The sequence below is a fragment of the Gobio gobio genome (assembly GCF_949357685.1).
Source record: "Gobio gobio genome assembly, chromosome: 1".
NCBI lineage: Eukaryota > Metazoa > Chordata > Actinopteri > Cypriniformes > Gobionidae > Gobio > Gobio gobio.
Genome location: NC_137097.1, coordinates 11,939,916 through 11,967,617, shown reverse-complemented (window position 1 = coordinate 11,967,617; position 27,702 = coordinate 11,939,916). Strand labels below are relative to the sequence as shown.

Genomic DNA, 27,702 nt, shown 5'->3' with positions numbered 1-27,702 from the left:
GCCTTTAACCCTCTAGGCGCCACGGTCGAGTTTACTCGACAAGATGCGGCACTGAATAAAACGGCCGATTTTGTCAAATAGGGTGTCAAATTTCGTTCAAGCTCCCCTCCACTAGATGGCAGACATGTCATACTTCATCCCAGACTCAAAAAAACGTCATGCTTCTATACAAAACTTTTGAGTAAGAGTACATTGAATCAGTGCGAACAAAAGCGGAGATAGTGTGCGAGTGAGCCATTTTATCAGAGCAATATTGTCAACGTCAGCGAGTATTTGCATTAGATTTTTATTATTGTTTTCTAATGGCATCAATAAAGCTTACCCGCAATGAAGTGTTGGGTCTTCTATTCGCGGACCCTGATTCTGAAGGGGAATATCTGCCTTCAGAAGATGACGGTGATTCTGAAAGTTAAAGTATAGCCCTACACCAAGCACAAACGGTGAATCCTTTGCCCAATGTAGATGGTCCTTTGCCCAATGTCAGTGGTGGAAACTGTGTTTCCCGGGGTCGGAGTGTTCATCGCGAAGTTAGCAGGCCTAGTGTTGTGGGGAACAAGGCGGGAGATTTTTACCGCACTAGCCATGAAGCTCTGTCTTCTGACCGTGTGCCTCTCCACAATCGCGGCGACAGTATTGTGGTGGAGACTTTGTCTAATGCCACTGGGTATGTTAGACGAGGTTGAAGTATTTATAGGACAGTTAGGGGGCAACGTGGAGGCAGGGTTTGTTTCTACCATTTATTAGTAATAATTTACACAGTTTGTTTACCATTTACCTAAGCATTCAGTATTTTGCAATATAGCATACAGAAGGTGAGGGACATTTTGGGGGGAAAGAAGCGCTGCATTTTATCATTTAAACGTGACTTTTCGTGAAAATTCTATAATCCAAGATGGCCACCACCATATGACATCTTAATATGCAAATTAGACGGGAAAATGTAATCCCTACATAAACTTTGGGTCATCTTTAATATTTCTCTAATTTACAGAAAGTCTCTATCTTTTATCACTTTTAAGATATAGCCTTTTGAGATGTCAAAATCGAACGTTTTAGGAAAAAGCCTCTGGCGCCTAAAGGGTTCCCTGATTAGGCACATCTTTTCTCAATCTCTTTTGAGACACCACATTTCCTCCATCTTCCAACTATCTTTAAGTTAACTTTGTGGGAATCAGCATGAAAAAACACAATTAACTCTTCAGCGCACTCCTAATGAAAACATCAAGTAACTCTGGACTCTATTGCACCTGGACTTGTTCAGCAACCGAAGTCATTGCACGTACAGTTCACAACCTTTAGATGCGCTTCTAAGTCATTGTGCCCCTTTAAAGGTTAACCTGATTCTTTGATGTTTCTCATGGGTTGTGGTAGAAGCAGAGAAATGCTGGAGAGTGTGGGAAGATAGGAGACCACACATATATTCTGGGATTGTCTGAAAATATCCACATTTTGCAAAGGGGTAAAAGGCTGAGATCATGAACATTCTGCATATAGACATGCCGTCTACTCCCCTGTTTTTCTTGCTTGAAGGGACACCCCAGGATTGGTGTAGTAAAAACAAGAGATATTTTGCATGTATTCTAATTAAGTGCATGGAAAACTATAACAATTAATTGGATGAAGCCACATTCTCCAACAATGGCCCAGTGGATAGAAAAACTGGAATCTATTTATAAAATGGAATATTTGACTGCCTGGCTCCAACTGAAAGTGGACATCTTCTTACAAAGGTGGACAGTATATATATATATATGGATGCATTAACACTAATTGATCAATACAATTAGAACTGTTACTTATTTGTTGTTGTATTATTTGATTTTCCACATTTTTCTCTATTATCTTGTTACTTATGTACTTTTTCCTCCTTTACTTGAGCCAATGCTGTTGTCAATGAATGGTTAGTTCACTGCTTGGGAATTGTTTTGATGTATAAAAAAAAACAACAACAACAACACGCCAACGCAAATAAAGGACCAACGCAATCCACTATCACATGCTCAAAAGGTTCACCCATGACTGAACTGGGATTATAGGGGCTGGTGGATTCACCTGGTTTGGTTTCCCAGCATACTGGCAATCATGACAAGTCATGCAATACTGTACCACATCACACTTCAAACCGTACCAAACAAATGCTGTAGAAACCTGGTTGTACGTTCTCGTCTCCCCCTAAATTTCCTGACAGCAGATGATCACTCGCCAATGAAAAATGTAAGGAAGCACAACCTGAAACATTCCACTCATCCTCGATAGTATTATTTTCATTCCACTTCCGCATCAGTAGTCCATCTTTCACCAAAAATGAGACATTAAGTGCAGGTTTGTCAAGTGAAACGTCATTCTTTTGAGCTTCAACAAGCTTTTCACAAGTTACCGTCAATGTCAAAGGGTCACTCACTAAAACCTCATTCCCCTGATCACTGATATGAGACTTGTCTTCAGGCCTTTCCTCAGCCTCCTGATCTGCACATAAGTCAAATAAAGATGCATTACTATCTTTGTTTCCTTGAGCATGAGATCACGCAAGCAGTAAACACATTTGGATATTTCTGATACAATTCAGCCTGTTTTCATGGCTGTGATGTGACATTTAACTGCTAATGTATTTCCTTAGTAAACAAAGCTCTGTGCACATCTGTGGGATGTGCGGAACAAACAAGTCCGATCCATGGAGGCCCCACCTCACAATTTACAGGACTTAAAGCAGGGCTCGACATTAACGCTTGTCCGGGACAAGTGGATTTTTTTGAAGCAAGTGAAAGAATCTTACTTGCCCGACGGACAAGTAGCCTGATAAAACAGCATTAACAAAAAATAACTAGGGAATAACCAAAATGCAAGAATGATTCTGCATTCATTAGTGTACAGGTGCTGGTCATATAATTAGAATATCATCAAAAAGTTGATTTATTTCACTAATTCCATTCAAAAAGTGAAACTTGTATATTATATTCATTCATTACACACAGACTGATATATTTCAAATGTTTATTTCTTTTATGTTGATGATTATAACTGACAACTAAGGAAAATCACAAATCCAGTATCTCAGAAAATTTGAATATTACTTAAGACCAATACAAAGAAAGGATTTTTAGAAATCTTGGCCAACTGAAAAGTATGAACATGAAAAGTATGAGCATGTCCAGCACTCAATACTTAGTTGGGGCTTCTTTTGCCTGAATTACTGCAGCAATGCGGCGTGTCATGGAGGTTGCTCTGATAGTGGCCTTCAGCTCTTCTGCATTGTTGAGTCTGGCATATCACATCTTGCTCTTCACAATACCCCATAGATTTTCTATGGGGTTAAGGTCAGGCGAGTTTGCTGGCCAATTAAGAACAGGGATACCATGGTCCTTAAACCAGGTACTGTTTGCTTTGGCACTGTGTGCAGGTGCCAAGTTCTGTTGGAAAATGAAATCTGTATCTCCATAAAGTTGGTCAGCAGCAGGAAGCATGAAGTGCTCTAAAACTTCCTGGTATACGGCTGCGTTGACCTTGGACCTGGGGTGACATGGCACCCCAAACCATCACTGACTGTGGAAACTTTACACTGGACTAGGGATGCACCGGTTGACTGGCCAAAAACCGGAACCGGCCGGTTTTTGCTTCTAGCGGGCGATCGGCAACCGGAGGGTTTTCTTTGTATTTTTCTGCCGATTTTTCCAGAAGTGCGCCCGCGTGCACATACGCCTATATTGCAATCATTAGCGAACATGTCACTTGTGTGTTACAAACGGAAACTGGAGAACTGAGGGAAGAGACGAGATACGCTGAAGGGAATGAAGAGCCGCTTTCCTGTGCGAGCTGAAGTTGCGCGAAATTACCTCTCCGCGCCCTGCACAAGCGTAGATAGTGAGCATTTGTTCAGCTCAGCTTCTCACATGTTGGATCGGATGAGAACGAAACAGACTAACTTGTGACAAAGCCGAAATACTTATTTTTGTAGCCTAAAGAAGAACATGCATGCACTTTTGAAATCAGTTCTGTAGCCTATAGGATGATCATTTATTTTACCTTGAAGTTACATCGACTTAATTTGATTTAAAAAGCACCTGCTGTAGCATCTTAGTTTTTTTTGTTGCACTAAACATTATTTGATTTAACATTTTGGAAAAATTATATACTTTGGTTTTATTTAATTTAACTGGTAAAGACTTTTTTTCTTTACACTGAATTTAAAAACAAATGCTGATTTAAGTACCATCTTTGTTTGGATTGCAGAATATGCAGTTGTTGCCTTTAATTTCACCTTTCAGCATTTCCAATTCAATTTCCTGTTAATTTCAGATTGCGGACTTGTTTTCATTATCCAAAAGCCAATTTAGCCTGTTAAATACCAAATAAACATTTTGTTCATGTATACTTTCATTCTTTTATTGTGTTAAAAAATAAAAATCGGAAATCGGAATCGGCCAGTTTTCTTGAAAAAAATCGGTATCGGAATCGGCCATGTAAAATCATGATCGGTGCATCGCTACACTGCACCTCAAGCAATGTGGATTGTGTCCCTCTCCTCTCTTCCTCCAGACTCTGGAACCCTGATTTCCAAAGGAAATGCAAAATTTACTTTCATCAAAGATAACAAATTCGGACCACTCTGCAGCAGTCCAGTCCTTTTTGTCTTTAGCCCAGGCGAGACGCTTCTGACGCTGACTGTTGTTCAAGAGTGGCTTGACACAAGGAATGCGACAGCTGAAACCCATGTCTTGCATTAGTCTGTGCATAGTGGTTCTTGAAGCACTGACTCCAGCTGCAGTCCACCCTTTGTGAATCTCCCCCACATTTTTCAATGGGTTTTGTTTCACAATCCTCTCCAGGGTGCGGTTATCCCTATTGCTTGTGCACTTTTTTCTACCACATCTTTTCCTTCCCTTCGCTCTGTGAACAGCCAGCCTCTTTTGCAATGACCTTTTGTGTCTTGCCTTCCTTGTACAAGGTGTCAATGGTCATCTTTTGGACAACTGTCAAGTCAGCAGTCTTCCCCATGATTGTGTAGCCTACAGAACTAGACCGAGAGAACATTTAAAGGCCTTTGCAGGTGTTTTGAGTTAATTAGCTGATTAGAGTGTGGCACCAGGTGTCTTCAATATTGAACCTTTTCACAATGTTCTAATTTTCTGAGATATGAATTTGGTATTTTCCTTAGTTGTCAGTTATAATCATCAAAATTAAAAGAAATAAACATTTGAAATATATCAGTCTGTGTGTAATGAATGAATATACAAGTTTCACTTTTTGAATGGAATTAGTGAAATAAATCAACTTTTTGATGATATTCTAATTATATGACCAGCACCTGTAAGTGGTGATCGATAGTGGATAATACAACCCCAAATCAGAAAAGTTTGGGACAGTATGGAAAACGCAAAAAAAAAAAAAAAAAGAAGTGATCTCTAAATTTACTTTGACTTGTATTTCATTGCAGACAATATGAACACAAAATATTTCATGTTTTGTCTGGTCAACTTCATGTCATTTGTAAATACGCATCCTTTCCGGTCATTCAGACCTGCAACACATTTCAAAAAAAGTTGGGTCAGTAAAGCATTTACCACTTTGTAATGTTGCCATTCCTTTTCCCAACACTTAAAATATGTTTAGGGACTGAAGACACCAAGTGATGAAGTGTTTCAGGTGTAATTTTGTCCCATTCTTCCTGCAAACCTGCAGACCCTGGCTTTTGGACTTGTTGCTGGTAACAGTCTGGATGATCCTTTTCTTCTTTGGTCCGGAGCACACGGCGTCCATTCCTCCCCAAAAATACCTCAAATACTGATTCATCTGACCACATTACACGTTTCCACTGTGTGATGGTCCATCCCAGATGCCTCCGAGCCCAGAGAAGTCGATGGCGCTTCTGGACACTGTTAACATAGGGCTTCCTTTTGGCACAGTACAGTTTTAACTGGCATTTGTGGATGTAACTACGTATTGTGGTACTTGACAAAGGTTTGCCAAAGTAGTCCTGAGCCCATGTGGTGATATCGCTTATAGATGAATGACGATTCTTGATGCAGTGCCGCCTGAGGGATCGGAGATCACGGTTGTTCAGCTTAGGCTTGCGCCCTTGTCCTTTACGCACTGAAATTCCTCCAGATTCCTTGAATCTTTTAATTATGTTATGCACTGTTGAATGTGAAATATCCAAATCTCTTCCTATCTTTCTTTGAGGAACATTGTTTTTAAACATTTCAATAATTTTCTCACATATTTGTTGGCAAACTGCCGATCCTCGGCCCATCTTTGCTCCTAAAGGATTAGACCTTTCTTGGATGGTGCTTTTGTACCAAATCATAATTACAATCACCTGTTGACATCACCTGTTTCAAATCACATCATTATTTAACCATTTTACCTCATTACTAGCCCTAAATTAGCCTGGATGCCAGCCGAACTTAGCCCCACCCACAACATTTTTACTCGGGCAGTTCGGTCTGGACTTGATCCGTAGAGAAGTAATTATGCCCGAACAGAAACTGTTCGGACCAATGAAATTGTCAGGGCGGGCTTTAGACGATGATGGACAGATGATAAACAGTAACGTAATCATCCACGTCATCAAAGGCGCTTGGGTTGAGTTTGTTCTAATCCTAAACGGAGAACTTGTTTGTATATGCATTCACCTTTACTATTTCTCTCAGAAATGATGATTGTGTTGGTAAGTACTCTGTGTATCCTTAAATTCTTTTTTTACAACACCGGCAAAGATCGTTTACACTCATCTTTTTCTTCTAACGTAAGGCTACTTATTTCAGCGTGCGTGCAGACAGGGTTGCCAAGTTTTTACAACAAAACCCGCCCAATTGCTAACGTTCCTCAAAACTAGCAAAAAACAAGCCCAATAGCTTTCCATGGGGGTTCTCCGGGGAAAAAAGGCATTTGGGGGGTAAAATATGTGTTATTTTGGCAGGGCTGGCAGCTAAAAATCGCATTCCTGGGTCTGTATATCACATAATTGGGGTCGCTTCAACCCGCGGACATGGCAACACAGTGCAGTTGAGTTCTGTTGACATTTGATAACTAACGTTATGCGTCGCTCCGTTGCTCTGATTGGTTGTAGGTCTATCCAATTGAGGTCTTTCCTGGTTCGGTTGAAACACGCCCCATAATCACAGCCCAACGGAGCAGCATCAGACTCATATTCTGACTATAAATGAGTATGACAACGTCAGGCTAGCCCTAAATTGCTCCTGTCCCAACTTTTTTTTAAATGTGTTGCAGGTCTGAATGACAGGAAAGGATGCATATTTACAAATGACATGAAGTTGACCAGACAAAACATGAAATATTTTGTGTTCATATTGTCTGCAATGAAATACAAGTCAAAGTAAATGTAGAAATCACTTTTTTTTTTTTTTTTTTTTTTTGCGTTTTCCATACTGTCCCAACTTTTTCTGGTTTGGGGTTGTATATAATGAACTGTAACTATAACGTTGCACTGTCGACGCTCTCGAGGAGAAATCAAAACAAATGTGCACCGCTCACACAGAAACTCACTTAACACACTACCTAAAAAATTTAGAAATGTATTTATACTTGTAACATATGATACAGTTGCAACGTCACATTACCAAGAGTGCCATTTTCCTGAATAACATCACGACTCATATGACAGATCCATAAACAATTATTAACATTAAGTCACTTACATTTTAGATGCAATATTGAGTGTTTTTGTTCCATTTCAGGAGCGAAAATAGTTCCAAACAAGATCACAGCAGAACGCGTATCACCGCAACAGTGTGTTAGTGAATGATTCAGCGTTTTGAATGAATCGGTTGAATAAAAGATTCAATAAACTATTCGTAAACGACTGCCTCATTCCTGAACGAATCGACTCAATGACTCGCTCGTTCACCTGCCGCCACCTACTGGCGTTTTAGTTTCATGTTGAAACCTTCTTTCAAACTTTTCTTGTTTGTATATTCAAAAAATATTTTAAACATTTAAACAATCTCATAACATTATTTAATGCAGTTGTCATTTTTCCAATGCAAAATTATTTAATTTGATTGGTAACAGCCCTATAGTGTCTGATTCTAATTTATAGATCAAATTTAAGAAGATAAAATGAAAGCTGAAGCATAGCCTATATTTAATAAGATTAGGGGGAAACTGCCCTTTATAAAAGGTAAAAATATCACATGTAAATATGTCAAATCTGATTGAACACTGGTGAGAATATTGCTTCAGAATAAATTATATTTACAACACAAATTTTTTTCAAAAAACAAGCACGTGAACAAGCTTAATGTCAACCAACCTGTTTGTTCCTCAGTTTCTTCATGTTTTACTCTGAATACTTCTTCAATCTTCAGGTCTTCACTCTCCTCTTTCTCTGTTTGTTCCTCAGTTTCTTCATGTTTCACTCTCAATGTTTCTTCAATCTTCACGTCTTCTCTCTCCTCTTTCTCTGTGTGTTCCTCAGATTCTTCATGTTTCACTCTCAATGTTTCTTCAATCTTCACGTCTTCACTCTCCTCTTTCTCTGTTTGTTCCTCAGTTTCTTCATCTTTCACTCTCAATGTTTCTTCAATCTTCACGTCTTCACTCTCCTCTTTAATAAACTCCATCTTTATAATAGTGTCGCTTCTCCAGGAGTTTTTCTGTGTGTTTGTCCTGTTTAAGAATAATTAACAGAAAGAACAATAAATCCGATATCTCTCCTAGTTCAGTAGTCAATGCATTGGCAAGAAAGTGATAGTGTTTGATTTAAAATTTTCTTTTTTTAATTTTCAAAATGACAGAATTCAACAGCAGAATTTACAGAATTTCTTGACACATTTTGTATAACGATTTAAATAAAAATAAACAAAAAAGTTGAACTTAAAAGTAAAGGGCATCACAATCATGTTAAATTAATTTCACACTTTTTTGAAAATGAGTAAAATTTGGTTTTAAATTACTCCATTTAGTTTGATGAATATGACATTTTCCTAATAACAAAAACAAATCAATAATATAGATATATGTTTCTTTTGGAAAGTCATTCATTTGAATGAAGTATAACAGATTTAAGAGGTTTCAGTTAATTTTAACACTTATAAATTGAGACATCTCATATCTAATGTGTTTCTCAGGATATATTCTGTCAATAATGTTAAATGACACTTCTTTGGTTTTATTTGTTACACAATACCCACTAATCTTCCCACTCAAATGAGGGAAACATATGAACCCAAACTAATTTAGATGGAGAAGAGGTAGAAACAAAAAGAGATCTAATCGATTGATTACTGCAAGTTGATCTAAAAATAAATCTTTGAAGAGTTAATTATTAAAAAATATTGCTCTTTTTTCCCTAACCATTAATTTAAACAACTTGGTAGTATAATTTTTTTTTTCGTAGATGCAGTTTTGATATTAACAAAACACCTCTTCAATTATCTTCAATTATCTAATTTTCACAAGCAAGTCTTTTTGATGCAGTGTTTGGTTCTTAAACAACTTCTCTCACCCCTTTTTTATTTGGAATAGTACACATATCACACACCAAAACAAAATATTTTTATTATGAATTAGTTGTTGTTATTATTATTATTATTATTAATTTGCTAGAAGTAAACCATCTATAGAAAATAATTCCCTCGTCTCAGGTGAATTAAACATATGAAACTGCTGCCTCTGGGACTAACTCACAAGCTTTGAGTATGGCTATTTTACACTGTACTTATACAGACAGGGGTTGAAGTATTATTATTCATTTGTTATTATTATTAATATTAATATTAGTTGGACTGTTGTTGAATTCTGATGCTCAGCTTTTGAGTATTACTGAACTATGCCTTACATTTAAGTGTCTGTTAAATAATATATTATTGAATTCTATCATGAATTAATTCAATTAATCATGAATTCTATTATACAATTAACTTACATCTTTATTCATTCAGAGTGATGGACAAAAAACACTAAAAACTAACACAGCAAATTAACAAAACAAAGCAAATTATAGACACAGGCTGCGTTCGAAACCGCATACTTCCCTACTATATAGTATGTAAAAAGCAGTAGGCGAGCGAAGAGTATGCTCGAATCCTTTGTATTCATAAAAGAGTAGGCGAGAACTACCAGGGTTTTGGAGTATTTCTCGCGAGATTCGGACGTGCGTATACTGATGTTGCGTTCGAATATGCCTACTTACCTACTATATAGTAGGCGAAAACAGTATGTGAAAGGAGAAGTATGTTCGAAACCTCAGTAATCATAAAAGAGAAGGCGAGAAGTTCCCGGATGGCCTACTGATTCCGCCCAGATTGTGAAGCACCCATCGTCGGATACTTTTCTATCCCTGCCTTCCCATGAGGCCACAGGAAAGGAGACGTCAGGCGGAGAAAAGCCAATCAAATGTGAGTATTACAAACCAAAATCACCGTTCCTTGTGTTAAAATCGCATTTGTTGGACTACTGTAGAGTAACGTTAAACTGTTGAATTGTTAAAAGTGTAAAGACGACAGACAGTATAGTGTAGTTGTGATTGGGCTGTAAAAACACGTTTTATTATGTATGAGCTCCAGTAACACACACACACACGTCTACAAAGTGGATTTACATAAACGATATACTTAAAGATAAAGATGCTTACTAAATGTCTATTTAACATCTGACAGGAACATTTTCGATAAGTATTGCAGATGACATCACAGCATGAAATAGACATCTGATCAGAGTGATGTGTGTGTGCTATAATGTAGAGTTCACTGTGGTCAACACTGCTTTACATGAACGTCAGTAATGTTAATAGATCTACATAAAGTAACTAAACATAAGTTATCTTTTTTTATTTGTCCATTAGTACTGTTGATGAATTGAGGAACATTAACACATCAGCAACTACCTCAACATTTAAGGCTATTGAGCACATAAACTTTTATGCTTTTATCAAGGTGTTGTTTAAGATACAGGTAACATGAAAGTTGTCTGATGTTACAGGGGCAGAAGAGCACGTGTGTGTGTGTGTGTGTGTGTGTGTGTGTGTGTTTATCTGGTGGACACTGAAGAGAGGGTGATGAAGGAAGCCGGTTATCAAAGGCTTTGAGTATACTACAGAAATGAATAAAACATACATTTAAATCTTAAGTTGTATTTTATTTTAATTTCAAACAGAGTTATTTCAGCACTTTTCTGATTGTTGATGTCTGTGCATTTGCTGCAGAGCTTCTGTGGTTGAGCCTTGATCAAGGACACACTGGTGGTGACGGCTGCGGAGATCCAAGCAGAAACCTTCTGCTTATCAGTTCAGTGTTTAGCCCACTACACCACAAAAGTCATAAAGCTACAATACAAGTAGCATGTAATTGTAAAAAATATTAAATCAAATATGGCAAGAAATGGGATGCTGACAACATGAATTGTAAAGCGTTTTAAGTAGTCATGCTGATGGAGAGCAGGCACACGGATGTTTGGAGCAGACACATCAGCAGTCAGAGATTGTCCCACACATGTTCTCACTCTTGCTTCAGGGTTGTGGGGTTCAGAAGGGACATGATGGACGGCTACGACAGGCGAAGGTGTTCACGGTGGTCAACTGCTTCATCAAGCTGTGTTGAGATGGCAGCAGATGTGGGGTTCACCGTCTGTAAATGTGTGATGGTTTGTTAGAACAATACGTTTGAATAAAGCTTTGTTTCATGGTGACTTATTCATTTGTGATGTTTACTTTTATTCATTCTTTTACTCATTAATTCATGTTTCCTATTGTTGTCAGTAAATAAAATATTTTATTAACTCATGCATTTATTAATTGCTTGACTGAAAATTGGTATTCACATCGGCTGCATTTGTTCTAGTGTATTTTCATGCATCGCTATGCATATGACAAGTTGCATTTTGCTTGTTTTACTAAAACAATATAATTTTCAGTAAAAAAAAAAGTAATATAATTAAGTATTGGTCAGCATTTGTTATTATTATTATTGTGTAAGTGTTTTAGTGGGCTAGCAATGCAATTCATTCTGGGGTAATCTTAATTTTGAATAGTAATAACTTACATTTTAAGAGTATAAAATCAACAGTGTTCTCCCAAGGTGAGATCTTCGAGCAGCTGAAAGACGTCCTCGTTGCAGACTGCGGGAAACTGCACAGGTCGGGCTGTGGAGTTATTGATGCTTTGAGCTCTCACTGCACCTGTCACTCATAGGCCTATCTTTTATTTTATAATTACATGGTTGTATCTTTAACAATCCTAATAATAAAACAAATATCATGGGTTTGCATACATTATATACAAAGAAAAAACAATAACAAGGTTAGATATCTTTGAATAAGGGATTGGGGGATAAAACAGGAGTTAAATTTAAAAAGGAAAATATAAAGGAGATTTAGGCCAATTTTGCTTGTGGATGACATGTTTTGCATATAAAATAAAGAAATTAACAACATATTTAAGAGATCACGATTGTGGGTTTTGGTAAGGATAAAACTGGGTCAGATTAGTAGGGTTAATATCACAAAATAAATGGGCAGCTGTTTCTTCAACAAGCCCACACAATTAGCAAGTTTAATCAATATTAAGATATTTATAGATCGATGAATTAAACCTGTCACTCGTCTTTCAAGTCGTTGTGCTTGAGATAACGTCGTAGGTCACATGATAACGTCAACATGGCGCATAAAGTGCGGCTCGCATTCATACTTAACGAGATCAGGCAATATAGTACCTACTCTTTTAGAGCTCGTTAAGTAAGTACTTATTGAAAATGAGTACCTACTCAAAGAGTATGCGGTTTCGAACGCAGCCACAGACCCTTATATTAGGCAGTTTAGCTATTTAATGATTTGTTGTGAATCAATCGGTTCAATTGACTCGGAGAGTCTAAAGCTCCGGTTCTCTCGTCAGTCGCCAGAGACTGAACTCATGTTTGAACTGATTCACGATAAAGAGAGAAATGAGCCGCTCCTTCTGTTACTCGTGGGTTTATTCTGTTACTTTACTCACACAACGCTGATAAATGTTAGATAAAGCAATGCAAAGTTACATTTAATAATATATCATTCATTCTGCTTCGCTTAAAACGCTAAAAACACATACCTTTCTCCAGCCACAACAGATGAAGGAGCGCGGCGCGGCCTTATGACGTCATACACAAAGACCAAAATAAAAGTCCCGTTCACTGATGTGTCTAAATAAAATCACAGAAGTGCAGAGAAATGTACATAGAAAAGATATATTAATAAAAGAAAAGATGACAAAATTCTGAGTTCTATGTATAATTGAAATGCATTTAAAAACACAATAGTAAGTTAATAATACAGTTCACATTGAGAGATTAAAAAAATATTAAATTGCTCTAAATCAAGACACAGTAGACTACCCGACTTACATTTTTGCTGTTTGTATATATACAATATAGAAAACATTCATTATAAATGAAATAAATGAGGAAATACCATAACTTCACAAGCAAATAACTGGGTTTCTGTGGGTCCTTAGGCCATAAAAAGTCATAAAAAGTATAACAAACTTAAATGATCGCTTTAATAGGCCTTGAATTTGTGTCTGTAAAAACAGAGGCGCTGTGGTCTGGATATATGCAGATATCTGTAGTTTGAGAGAGTAGAGAGACAGAGCAGTTTAGATTCAACAATCAAACTAAAGCTTTTTTTCATGGCTTATGTCTACTTTATCATGTTTATCATCATTTATTAGTTTATGGCTTTAAACTGGGAAAAGTGACTCAAATAAATGGGGAAATTGATCCAAATAATGTCAGCAACTGTTGAAAGATTATGAGGATTTCATGAAAATAAATCTGATTCAAGGGCAATCGTATTTTTAGACATTTTACACCTATTTTCAAGTTTTTAGATTTAGATGAACTTTATATGTCCACATTTTAATATCAGAAAAAGCATTTCTATGCATTTCAATACTGACACATATCCCAGATAGCATGTTATCATTGAAACAATGTTGAGTCAGTGTTGATGCGTCATACTGTATATCATTGATTCAACATTATGAATTGATGTTAGTTCAATATTACGTTTGCACCCGCATTTAATGTTTAATCAATGGTGAAATTGTTGAATAAACGTTACGTTATGATGGATTCTACATCGCTGATATTGAATCAATATTGAAATTAAGAAAAATTATCTTTGGTAATATTGTCTGATCAAGGTTACAATGTGATGTTGATTCTAGATCACTTTTGTTGAAACTTAAAATACTGCTGAAATGTAATGACAACATAAAACAATGATACCACAATCAGTGACAAGAAATATATTAAAAATCCTTCTTTAAAAAAGAAAGGGGGAAAGTGTTGGGCTTGGCATCAATTCCTCAAGCCCGCGTGTTCGTTGAATGAGGAGAGCAGAGACGAAGTTTAGATGAACTGTTTTAATCATGAATTAAGTCAGATGAATGAAGCATACAGAGCTCTGGGTCACAGCTGTCTCTGATTACACAATCCTAGCAAGTCTTATGTTCAGTTCGTCTGTGACTGACTCGCCTTTCCCGAAATATTTAAACAGAAAAAAGATGTGGGCAGTCTTTCTTCGGAAATCACATGAATTCTGGTCCTCCCCCGAACCCCCCTACAGGGACAGAGGTCCACCCACAGCTTCACTAAATCCTATGGGAAATACTGAATGCTATTAAAAGATAATAAGGTATTAATGATTTTTAAGCTTGCTGAACTTTAAATTATTTGGATATCTACAGTTCTGCAGATAAAAACACAACATAAGATTGGCCCGTCTGTATTCATTGTGGCCCCACTTGTGCCCCCTGTGTAGATGCATGCATTTTCTGTGAAGCTGCTTTGAAACGATATGTATTGTGAACTATACAAATAAATGTGAATTGAATTAAAATTAATATTTTTTAACTCTCAATTAACTTACCATTGTGTTGTACCAATTTTTACCAATACATTCAACTCTGAATTGTGTAAAATTTCTATGCACTTTTGTGATTTTAGACACATCAGACTTTAACGGGACTTTTATTTTGGTGTGTTGATGTGACGTCATAAGGCCGCGTCCCGCTCCCACATCTGTTGTGATCCTGCTGAAGAAAGGTAAGCGTTTTAAGTGAAGCAGAATTAATTGTGTATTATTAAATGTAACACTGCATTGCTTTATCTAACATTTATCAGTGTTGTGTGAGTAAAGTAACAGAATAAACTCATGAGTAACAGAAGGAGCGGCTCATTTCGCTCTTTATGGTGAATCAGTTCAAACATGAGTTCAGTCTCTGAGTGACGAGAGAACCGGAGCTTTAGACTCTCCGAGTCAATTGAACCGATTGATTCACAACAACTGATTCAGTGATTATAAGTGCTATATTTCGATTTCTATCTCGATTTCTACAAATCATTAAATGGCTAAAGTTCAATAGTTCTCAAAAGCTGACCATCAGAATTCAACAACTGACAGACTAATAATATATTAGACTCAAACCAAACACTGCATCAAAAGGACCTGCTGATGAAAATTAGACAATCAAAGAGGTGTTTTGTTAATATCAAAACGGCATCTAAGAAAAAAAAAATGATACCACTGAGTAAATGGTTAGGGAAAATATTCCACAAAGCAATTATTTTGAATAATTAAAAGCCTCCAAACATTTGTTTTTAGATAAGGCAATTCCATGCAAAGGTCATCATTACCATGAAAAAAATTTTAACAAAAGAGAAAACCCTTTTTAAGTTGTCCATTTAGGTCTGTAATATACTGTATTAATGTGCTATAACAGAAAATTGCCTTGTTTATCCACCACATATGAGATGAGCAACAATGCTAAAATTAAATTTTCAAAGACCCCCCTTTTAAACTTTATTTTAACAGTAAGCATTTTGCAGAAAGATGGAGGCATGCCTGAGAAATAAATAAACTGATTTTGTCCAAACAGCACTTCCTGTTGACTTTATAAGGGCTATAAATAAGAGGTCACTGCGCTTCAGTGCTCTGTCACATCCATAACGTTTTAAAGGTTAAGTTTATATAATAGAACAATTATAAATACAAATAACTTGAAACTTTATATACAAAGCTAAATTACGTCTATGCTTATTAGGATCTTACTATTTTGCTCTGAACAGCCATAAAAATGCGCTACGGACGTGACCGCTTCATATTAAATCATGTGCATATGACTATTACTGTGATCTGTTTCAGGCGAACTGTATATCAATGCACATCCAAATACAGACCATTAGTATAATAAAGTTTAATAATTGTGCAATCTTACCGTACACCACTGTGTTTCCACCACTGACATTGGGCAAAGGACCATCTACATTGGGCAAAGGATTCACTGTTTGTGCTTGGTGTAGGGCTATACTTTAACTTTCAGAATCACCGTCATCTTCTGAAGGCAGATATTCCCCTTCAGAATCAGGGTCTGCGAATAGAAGACCCAACACTTCATTGCGGGTAAGCTTTATTGATGCCATTAGAAAATAATAATAATCTAATGCAAATACTCGCTGACATTGACAATATTGCTCTGATAAAATGTCTCACTCGCACAACATGTATTATGTATTATGTAGCTCCGCTTTTGTTCGCACTAATTCAATGTGCTCTTGCTCGAAGATTTTGTATAGAAGCATTGAGTTTTTTTGAGTCGGGATGAAGTATGACATGTCTGCCATCTAGTGGAGGGGAGCTCGAATGAAATTTGACACCCTATTTGACAAAATCGGCCGTTTTATTCAGTGCCGCATCTTGTCGAGTAAACTCGACGTGGCGCCTAGAGGGTTAACTCTCTCTCTGATTCTCTTACCAGTGACTGAACTACTGAACTAGAGCTGATTGAGACTCTCAGAGATTTAGTTTTGATGTCTTTTTCTTTCTGTTAATTATTCTCATCTGAAACAGGACACACACACAGAAATACTTCTTAATGAAGCGACTGAGATCCACGTGACACAATATTATAATGATGGCGTTTATTAAAGAGGAGAATGAAGACATAAAGATGGTGTCTATTAAAGAGGAGACTGAAGACATAAAGATGGTGTCTATTAAAGAGGAGACTGAAGACATAAAGATGGTGTCTATTAAAGAGGAGACTGAAGACATAAAGATGGTGTCTATTAAAGAGGAGAGTGAAGAAATGAAGATTGAGGAAACATTGAGAGTGAAAGATGAAGAAACAGGTTGGTTTCATTCTCAAAGCTAAACTCAGACATTTGATCCTTATTAACCCACCCTTATTAAGCTCTATAGAAATGAATGATATTTTTGAAGAATGTCTTATCTCAGTGGCCAATGATGAAACGCATTGATTTTTAATATGTATGAGATGACAGAGAGGCACAAGGCACTGTGGGTATCTGGGCACAACCTTTTCCCAACGGTGTGTATCTGCAGGTTGGACTAAACTGGTCGTTTGCCTTTCAGTGACATTTCTCATTTTGAACTTAAAATACTGAGTTCTGTTCACTCACAGATCCTCTCATTGAAACAAGCAAAGCTTATGCACAATGTAAACAAGAGTGGCATAACAGCTGTGCTGCTTATGTCTGTAGTCTAAAATACATTCCCAATTTGAAGAAAGTTTTTGCCATGCTTCTTAAGAGGACCAATGTCCACGCATACTGCAAAGTTTCAGGAATGACAAACACTTTTAATTGACTGAATCCTTGTTCCCTGAATCTTGTTCTGCGAGTTGTTCCTGAAATGGCCATAATCAACCCTCTTGACACAGTCAGGATCTCGGAGACTTAAGTTAGCTTAAGAATACAAAAAAAATGACCCCCACCTAAATAAGAATCACATGCTGAAGTATACAAGGATGTGGTGCTGGTCCTTCAAGAGTCACTCTCAACCTATCTGTCTATAAAGCCTATACAAAACCAGTCTTCATGTATTTGACAACACTTCAGCTTGTGATTCTTATTTAGGTGGGGGTCATTTTTTAGGATTCTTTACCTAACTGAACTGGATAAGGGGTGTTTAATTATGGTTGAAGTTAAACTCTGCAGGCCTGTGGTCCTCCAGGAACTGAGTTTGACACCCCTGCTTTAGGTGCTTCATACGACTATTTAAATGAAAATATAGAGGGGATGTTTGTATTCTTTTATTGTTCTGGTTTCTGTCTCTTCAAATAAAAACACATTAAGTGATCCCACACTGACTCTTCTACTGCAATACTATGAAAAACCAGCACAGAAGTAAAATTAATTACTTGATCCTGGATAGCAAGACATAGGATTTCCAAATCCAGATAATTCTGATCCAGATAAAACTTTTTGAACAACTGGACCCAGAAGACTGGTGTATCTTCAGCTGGATTCTTTATTGAGAAGATGCTGTGTGGCACTGCAGGCATTGGAGCGAATTTCTTTGTCCGTCTTCATTTAGGGGTAAAAAGACGGTGCTCCTCAATTATTTCGAAGGATATTGTTATGGAAAGGATACAGATGTACCCAAAAACTTCTGGGCCCTCCGCACTCTGTCCCCTTTCCCCCCCGGTGCGATGCCCATGGGAATAGGATGTAGTTGTATGTTGTTTTTGATACTTTACATGTCTATATGTTTTGTTGTCTGTTGCTTTGCGCCATTTAACTGGTGTTAATTTGCATTTGTCTCTTTTTGCCTTAGACCTGATGGTGCTGAAAGAGGAGAGTGAAGTACTGACTTCCTCACGAAAAAGGGCTAAAAATAAGGGAACTGGAAGTAATTTCACCTGCCAACAGTGTGGAAACAAATTCACTCTAAAAAAAAACCTTAACAGGCACATGAGAATTCACACTGGAGAGAAGCCTTGTACCTGCCAACACTGTGGGAAGAGTTTCGCTCCAGGAGTAAACCTTAAAAGACACATAAGAGTTCACACTGGAGAGAAACCTTACACCTGCCAACAGTGTGGAAGGTGTTTTAGTTGTAAAGGAAACTTTAAAAGACACATGAGAATTCACACTGGAGAGAAGCCTTACATCTGCCAACAGTGTGGAAAGAGTTTTGATAAACATAAAAACTTTGAAGTTCACATGAGAGTTCATACTGAAGATAAACCTAACACATGCCCTCAGTGTGGAAAGAGTTTCAGTTGTAAAGGAAGCCTTAAAGTCCACATGAGAATTCACACTAGAGAGAAGTCGTGTACCTGCCAACAGTGTGGAAAGAGTTTCTCTCCAGGAGTAAGCCTTAAAAGACACATGAGAGTTCACACTGGAGAGAAGCCTTACACCTGCCAACAGTGTGGAAAGAGTTTCAGTTGTAAAGGAAACTTTAAAAGACACATGAGAATTCACACTAAAGAGAAGTCGTGTACCTGCCAACAGTGTGGAAAGAGTTTCTCTCCAGGAGTAAGCCTTAAAAGACACATGAGAGTTCACACTGGAGAGAAGCCTTACATCTGCCAACAGTGTGGAAAGTGTTTTGATCAACATGAAAACTTTGAAGTCCACATGAGACAAGTCCACTCTCTGGGGAGCAACCCTACATATGCCCTCAGTGTGGAAAGAGTTTCACTAAAAAACAACACTTTGTAGACCGCATAAGGATTCACACTGGAGAGAAGCCGTTCACCTGCAAACAATGTGGAAAGAGTTTCACTCAAAAAGGAAACTTTAAAGGCCACTTAAGAATTCACACTGGAGAGAAGCCATTCACCTAGAAGAAGTTTCAACTGTAAAGAAATTCTTAACACGCACATGAGAGTTCACACTGGAGAGAAGCCGTTCACATGTGGGCACTGTAGGAAAAGTTTTAGGTATAAAAAATCCCTGAAGTACCACATGAGTATTCATTTATGAGAGAACTGGTTTTATATGTCATCATTGTGGAATGAATTTCACAGACAGGAAACGCCTCATGTTTGAGAGACTGTATAATGTGCTGATTATTGTTACAGTACTAAATCACTGTGAATGAATTAATTCCCTATGAATGTCCAGTGACTGTGAGGGGAGTAAAGAAGCCAGAGTCAAGAATCGGATTCAATGTATTGATTAGTCGAATTAAGTTTGAAAGAGGTTTCACCAATGAAAGGAGTTTTTATCAGACTGGAAACTAGTGAGCATTGATGTTTTATCACAGTTTTACAATAGAAAGTGTAATAATTAGTTTGTGTCAGGATTGCACAGTAATCATTTAGAAATAAAGTGGATTTTACTGCTATTTCACAAAAGAGGAAGGACACACTTACATATTCAGTCATGTCTGTTTCTGTTTATTTGTAGTCACAGGACAGCACAAAACTCTGGGGCTTTTCAAAGCTATTTGAAAATGAACAAAGACATTTGCTTTACTGTTGCAACCCCCATCTTTCTTACCACAATAGTCTTCTTACCACAAGACAGAGGTGTTGATGGTCATCAAGGCCTGTAGGCCAAAACGTGTGTAACACTTTTAGTACCAGGGTTTCTACGCAGTTTGGGAAAGTATGGAATTTGATTTGAGTAAATTCCAGGTCTGGAAAAGTATGGGGGAAAAAATCAGAGTATTTTAATAAATATTTATGTTTCCAGATGTTACGAACCCCTTCTTAAATGCCAGAGAAAGGGGAACACAACATAACGAAGGACGCGTGAAACCAAAATACGAAGTGATAATATTTATTTAACTCACAAAACTAAACACAACACAAAAGGAAACGTGTATCATAACTAGGGATGGCAGACGCGAAACAGACGTTTCGGGGCTTTGCCGAGATCCCGAAGCGCAGATGTTTCGAAACACTGCTCCGAACTGTGATTCGAAACACCCATGTCACGTGACTATGGCTAAATGAAGCTTCAAAGTGTTTCATCAGGTGGCGCCTTCCGAAACTGCGTTGATTAAAGGGGGCGGGAACAAGCCACACAGTCACACATCTGTAAACCTAATTCACCACAGTTTAAAAGTGAAGTAAATCCATCTTCACCTCGTGGGTTTTTGTGAGAGGAGAGTGATTTTGTGATAGCAGTGATTTTGTGATAGCAGTGAGATTTATAGTGCGCTTTGGTTAGTTATATTTAGGCTAGATTTAAATTAGATATATTGACTGATAGGTATAGACAGTGACATATAGTATAGATATAGTGACACATTCATATAGGCTAAGTTAGATAGTGACAGATAGATAGCACAGCATAAGTTAGATATATAGAATTATATAGATATAGATTCATAGGTGATATATAGATAGATATATTAATTGAATATATAAAAATGGAGGCTGCACGCAAGAGATGCCGTACATCTGTGGTGTGGGAGCATTTCCATTTGGAAGCACCAAATAAAGTGAGATGTGTGTATTGTGATAGGCAGCTAGCCTTCTGCAACAATACATCATCCATGTATTTACATCATCCAAAAATATTTGTGCATGCCAGCAACAAGTGTCCCTTGTGAGAGGATTTTTTCAAAGGCTGGAGAAATTATATGTAAAAAAAGAAGTCAGCTGAGTCCTTCAACAGCAGAGCAATTCATATTTTTGAATAAAAATGTTTTGTGACAAATGTGACACATTGTGGCTTTATTTATTTTATTAATGTTCATTTTGTATAACAAACAAATATATATATAGTTCTTTACAATGACGAGGCTACAGGTTACAAAACCAAGATCATGTACTTGTCAGACAGATGTTAAAAACAATTTTTTTTACATGGATCATTGTCAAGGTATTTCAGATCAACACATGGAAGTGACCACTAGATGGCGCCGTAGAGACGGGTGTCAGATTGATTCGAAGCTTCGAAACAATATGACACATTTGCTTCAACTGCTTCAGTGCTTCACGAAGCCTCGGTCTGCCCATCACTAATCATAACAAACAATTAAACAACTCTAAAGTATTAAGGCAATAAACCTAAAGGATAAACCACTTAAAAAATAACCTAAAGATAAGGGAAAAATAGAATACAAAAATGAAAAGCTTGTTTGCTGGTGAATCTCCTCTCTCCTGCCATGCTCCGCTTCAGCGTCCTTAAGAGTTGATCAGGAACGACCCGCAGGTGCGCTGGGCGGACCTAGACAATCAACTCAAACAAGGGAACAAGAAAAGAGTCATGACGTCATGGGCGAAGACAACGCACACAAGGCACAAGCCGTAACACTCCACCACCTAAGAGAAGAACCTAATCTCCTTTTTATAAAAGAGACAAACAAGCAAACAAGAGAAAAAATACAAACCCAAATAAGACTTAAGAAAATTTAACTATACCTAACCCCGAGAAAGGGCATCTGCAACAACATTATCTGTTCCTTTCTTGTGATGGATCTCGAGGTTGTAATGTTGAACCATTAACGCCCAACGCATCAGGTGTAGGTTGTGGTTGTACATTTTATTTAAAAATACCAACGGATTGTGATCTGTGTAGACGATGACGGGAGTAGAACTGTATCCTACGTACACATCGAAGTGCTGCAAAGCAAGCAACATAGCCAGAGTCTCCTTTTCAATCGTAGAATAATTCAATTGATGACGATTAAATTTGGAAGAGAAATAAGACACTGGATGGGATATGCCGTCAGCACCATCCTGAAGCAGGACAGCTCCAACTCCGGTCGCGCTGGCATCCACCTCAAGCTTAAATGGACGAGCCACTTCAGGAGCAGACAAACACCGGAGCACTACAGAGGAGAGACTTAGCACATAAAAATGCACTTTGACAATCATTAGTCCAATTAAATTTTTTTTTAGGACTGCACATCTTGGTTAAGGGAGCAACCACGGTCAATACATTTTTACAAAAACATCGGTCATAGCCAGCCATCCCTAAGAATCGTCGCAACTCTCGCAATACAATCCTCCATACGCGGCAATGGAAATGCATCCGGTAGAGTGACAGAATTCACTTTTCGAAAATCAGTGCAAAAACGGAGTGACCCGTCAGCTTTAGGCACTAGCACGCATGGTGAACTCCAAGGGCTGTTACTCCTTTTAGCGAAGCCATGCTGAACGAGATATTCCACCTCGTTCTTCATGATCTCCCTCTTACCAACTGGACAGCAATACGCATGCTGTTTTATTGGTACTGCCCCAGCAAACACGCAAGTGTGGGCTCACTGTGGGTAAGTGTGAGTTTTCTGTGGGACAGTGTGGGCAAGGGCAAACCCTTTGGGGGCCTATGTGGGATTACTGTGGGCAAGCCCACAGTTGGGCGTGCCCACAGAAAACCCCCACCGGCCCCCAGTGGGTTAGCCCATGGGAGGCCCACAGCAGATTTGCCCGTTTGGGCCCCAATGAGGGTTTAGTGTGGGCAACCCACTGTGGGCTTGCCCACAGAAAACCCACACAGGCCCCCCAGTGGGTTAGCCCATGTGGGGCCCAAAACGGTTCTGCCCGTTTGGGCCCCAATGAGGGTTTAGTGTGGGCAACCCACTGTGGGCTTGCCCACAGAAAACCCACACAGGCCCCCCAGTGGGTTAGCCCATGTGGGGCCCAAAGCGGTTCTGCCCGTTTGAGCCCCAATGAGGGTTTAGTGTGAGCAATCCACTGTGGGCTTGCCCACAGATGACCCACACAGGCCCCCAGTGGGTCAGCCCTTGCTGGGCCCATAGTGGATTTGCCCGTTTGGGCCCCAATGAGGGTTTAGTGTGGGCAACCCACTGTGGGCTTCGAACCCACACGGGCCCCCAGTGGGTTAGCCCATGCGGGGCCCATTGCAGTTTTGCACTTTTGAGCCCCAATGAGGGTTTACTGTGGGCTTTCATGAAAATTAGTGGTGCAACGGATCACAAAACTCACGGTTCGGATCACACTACGGATCATTAGTCACGGATCGGATAATTTTTCGGATCAGAATAAAAGGGGGAGGAGACTATTTTTATTTGCTTTCCATTTATTACATGAAAACTTTTGGTGTTAACATTACCTATATGGTTTATAGGTTAACAAGGAACTTTTGGTGTTAACAAAAGTAAAATAGATAAATAACCATCTGAATAAATCAAATTTGACTAAAAACAACCTGAGACGTGTCAAATGGGCCTGAGCTTTTTTTTTTTTTTTTTTTTAAGATTAGGATGTCAACATTCTCAGGGAGAGAGTAGACCTCTCACACTTGTCAGCATTGCAATTCTCTTTGTAGGCCTATACACTATTTTATAGAGATCATGTTTAAACGCACTACACTTAAAAAACGTTTTATTGAATTCATTACTTTATATTTATATAGCCCGTATATATTACGTTGCTCATGCAAGTTGCAAAACAGACAATAGACTATGTTAAAATAAACATTTTAAATTAAATCTTACGATAGACAAAAACCGACTGTCGTCTTTTCTTTCGTTTTTAAATCTTTTTACAAGAAATCCTGCAGGTCATAAAGAACTTTGTTTTCCACCTCCAAGAAAGTACAGGTGCTCTCCATTATTTCTCCTTGTTTACTTAAAGGACGTTTTCCTTGCTTTACTCGAGGCAAAAAGCCATGTGTTGACTTTGAAACAGAGTAGACTTTACTTTATATGCATCTGTGGTGGAATTACTAGATTTTCGTATCGATACATGTTTTAATGCGGATGCGCTGTCACTTTAATTCAGCGCCAGCACATCAAAAGATATACTCTGTGCAGAAACGATCGCAGCACAGCTGTATGGCCACGCGCTCCTGGAACGCACTGACGGATCGAAGCTGCGTGCAGTGTGAAAACTGTAGGCTATCCGTTAACAAGGGTACGGAAAAAATACGCACCGCATACGTACTGCAAACGGAGTATGTGAAACGGGCGTCAGCAGGTGCCATTCTCGTGTATGCGCCACTTTCATACGGCTTTCTCGTGCCACAGTGCCTACATACTGTTAGAGTTTTGTCCACCACCCTTCTTCTGTCATCATTATATTTTACGGGGAAGCCAAAATGCTCCCATACATGTGATTTGAATGACGCGGGAGGCTTTTCAAGTTCTTCAGCTTCTCCGCCACTGTTGACTGATTAACATGCCCTGTCACGTGAACACATGTTTCTCTGAAACTCAGCATCGAGTTTAAAGGAACGAGATCACTTAAAAAGCAATATCGTCAGAAAAACTGTCTTTTAGTCTGCGACCGCTAAACAATTCAGATTAATCCACAAGTAAAAAAAAAATCCGCAATAAATCTGCGGGTCACGTGCGTTCCTAACCGTGGGTCGTGATCCGTATGGATCACGGATCAACTGCGATCCGTTACACCCCTAATGAAAATGAAAAGAGGCAGAGTGGTGTTTTATGACATATTTCTCCTGGAGTGCCTTGAACGCGCGTCAATTTCGCTTCCAGCACTCGATTTCTACGCGCGTCCAATTCGCCGCGGACGCGCGAATGCATTCAAAATGTTCACGCGTCAAGGTAGGCGCGATTTTGACGCTCTATTCGCGTTTGGTGTGAACGCAGCATTAGTGTATTACCAACAGTAACAACAGTGGTCCCAGCTCTTTTCAGGTCATTGACCAGCTCCTCCCGTGTAGTTCTGGGCTGATTTCTCACCTTTCTTAGGATCACTGAGACCCCACGAGGTGAGATCTTCCCAGCCAACATTTACATGTGGGGCCCATATGGGTATGAAATGGGCTGAAAAATGGGCCCCATATGGGATTGTCCGCGGGTTCCATAATGGCCCCATGTTAGTTGCCCACATGGATTTCATATAGAATGGCACTTGCCACTAGGTGGGACCCAAGTGGGCAACATGCACAAGACCCATCTCGGTCCCAGCTTGAACCCAGAGAACATTTATATATGGGGCCCATGTGGGTATGGAATGGGCTGAAAAATGGGCTCAATATGGGATTGTCCGCCGGTTCCATAATGGCCCCATGCCAATTGCCCACATGGATTTCATATAGGATGACACTTGCCACTAGGTGGGACCCAAGTGGGCAACATACAGAAGACCCATCTCAGTCCCAGCTTTAACCCAGATAACATTTATATGTGGGGCCCACGTGGGTTTGAAATGGGCTGAAAAATGGGCTCAATATGGGATTGTCCACGGGTTCCATAATGGCCCCATATTACTTGCCCACATAGATTTCATATAAGATGACACTTGCCACTAGGTGGGACCCAAGTGGGCAACATACAGAAGACCCATCTCGGTCCCAGCTTTAGGTTTTATGTGGGTACTACATGGTTTCTATATGGGCTGAAATACGGGCTGTAAGTGGGTTTGTCCACGGGTTCCATGTTGGCCCCAGCAACTTGTTCATGTGGGTTTTAAGCAGGATTTCACAGGGCTTAAGGTGGGGCACAACTAGGGATCATACGCATGGGGCACCATTAAGGATCATCTGGGTTCCATCTAAATGAGTAGCAACACCACACAAATACATTTTAAAGCATTAGAGCACACAGTGAGATTAAAAGTTTTTCAAATATCAATTTTATTGAAACTACCAATCACATTATGCTATATTCTGACATTTCCGGAGACAATATTTAAGCTGTTTGAAGGGTTTCTTTTTAAAGGTATATACCTAATGTTTAAATAATTGTAATAATTATAGTTAATACACATTTTGAACCTGTATTTAAACAATCTTTACTCAAAGCTTTGGGCATTTGAACAGGAAATACAGTGAAATAGTGTTGTCAAAAGTACAGACCGCAATACCAAGTCGGTACTGAAATTTAAAAAAATGTGACGCTTTGAGCACTGTTGATCAGAATCGTAAATAACTCTGATTGCCCATTGTGCTCACATGCTCTTGAATGTGATTGGCTACAATGACCAGCGCTTCAAAAACATGTTGTAAATATAAATCAATTATGCTTTTCACTGAGCGCTTAAACAGATACACACGGGAGTGTTTGAATGCAGGTGCCTATCAACCTACCGGTCCGCTGGTTGATGCCTGCTTGTGCTTTCAAATCCTCCCGCTTTGAAAACACTTTCAAACACTTCTTTCTGCTTTCAAACGCTCCCGTGCGTTGATCATTGTATCCAATCACAGACACATCCAATGAGTGTGTGAGCACAATGGCCAGTCAGAGGTGTTTACGATTACAGCTCAACAGCGTTCATAGCGGCATTTTTAACATTTCAGTACCGACTTGGTACGCAGTCTGTACTTTTGACAACACTAAAATACATACAGTGGGGACAATTATAAGCAGCAGCCACTATACATTTTTCAGTACTGCTTACACTGTAGACAGTCATTTGTGCATTCTAGACACCCTCAGTCCTCCTCCGTGTCTTGTCCCAGTGAACCATTTTGAGAGTTCCCACTCAGCTTCTTGCAGGTTGATCTTTGACATCAGTGCAGTCTTTTTGAGAGCCTCTGCAAAACAATTTGTTTTTTAGATATAGCTATACAATATAACAATAAAAATGTCACTTTTTTGCTTTGTTTAATCAGGGTAATATTAAAAATGGTGCTAAATCTGACTAAATGTTATTTTCTGCAGTCGATTTAAAATGTTTAATCTGAATGTAAAAACTGTTTGAATTAGGGCTGTCAAGCAATTACATTTTTTAATCTAATTAATCGCACATAAAATTTGCCTGAGAAGTTAGTCCCAAAATTTAATTTAAAGTAATCAAATAGAAATATTTTTGGGTGAACTTTAATGTTTGTTTTTATTCATATTGAAATATGAAATTATACTCTAAATAATAAACTAAATGTCTAATGGAGTAAGTCATTGAGTCATTCATTCGATTCGCTCAAATGTGAACGCAACACAGACCCGGGTGGGCAAGAAAAGTAACCTGCGCATGCGTTTTATCAGATGAGGTTGTATTTAATTCAATAAAACACATGTAAGGGATAATGGTGTTGATGATTTACCTTGGATACGAGAGTGAGTCTGCAGTGTATGTGT

At 38.6% G+C, this 27,702-nt stretch overlaps 1 long non-coding RNA gene across 1 annotated transcript in view; it reads right to left on the bottom strand.

Annotated features, from left to right (window-relative positions):
- Nucleotides 1-11,075: 11,075 nt before the first annotated feature.
- The window catches only part of LOC307131184, a 403,239-nt gene continuing 386,612 nt past the window's right edge, over nt 11,076-27,702 (bottom strand). The window contains exons 2-3 of the long non-coding RNA XR_013817132.1: nt 11,997-12,771; nt 11,076-11,582 (exon numbers count right to left, since the gene is read on the bottom strand). This is a non-coding gene — a long non-coding RNA (uncharacterized lncRNA). The remainder of the gene's footprint in view (nt 11,583-11,996; nt 12,772-27,702) is intronic.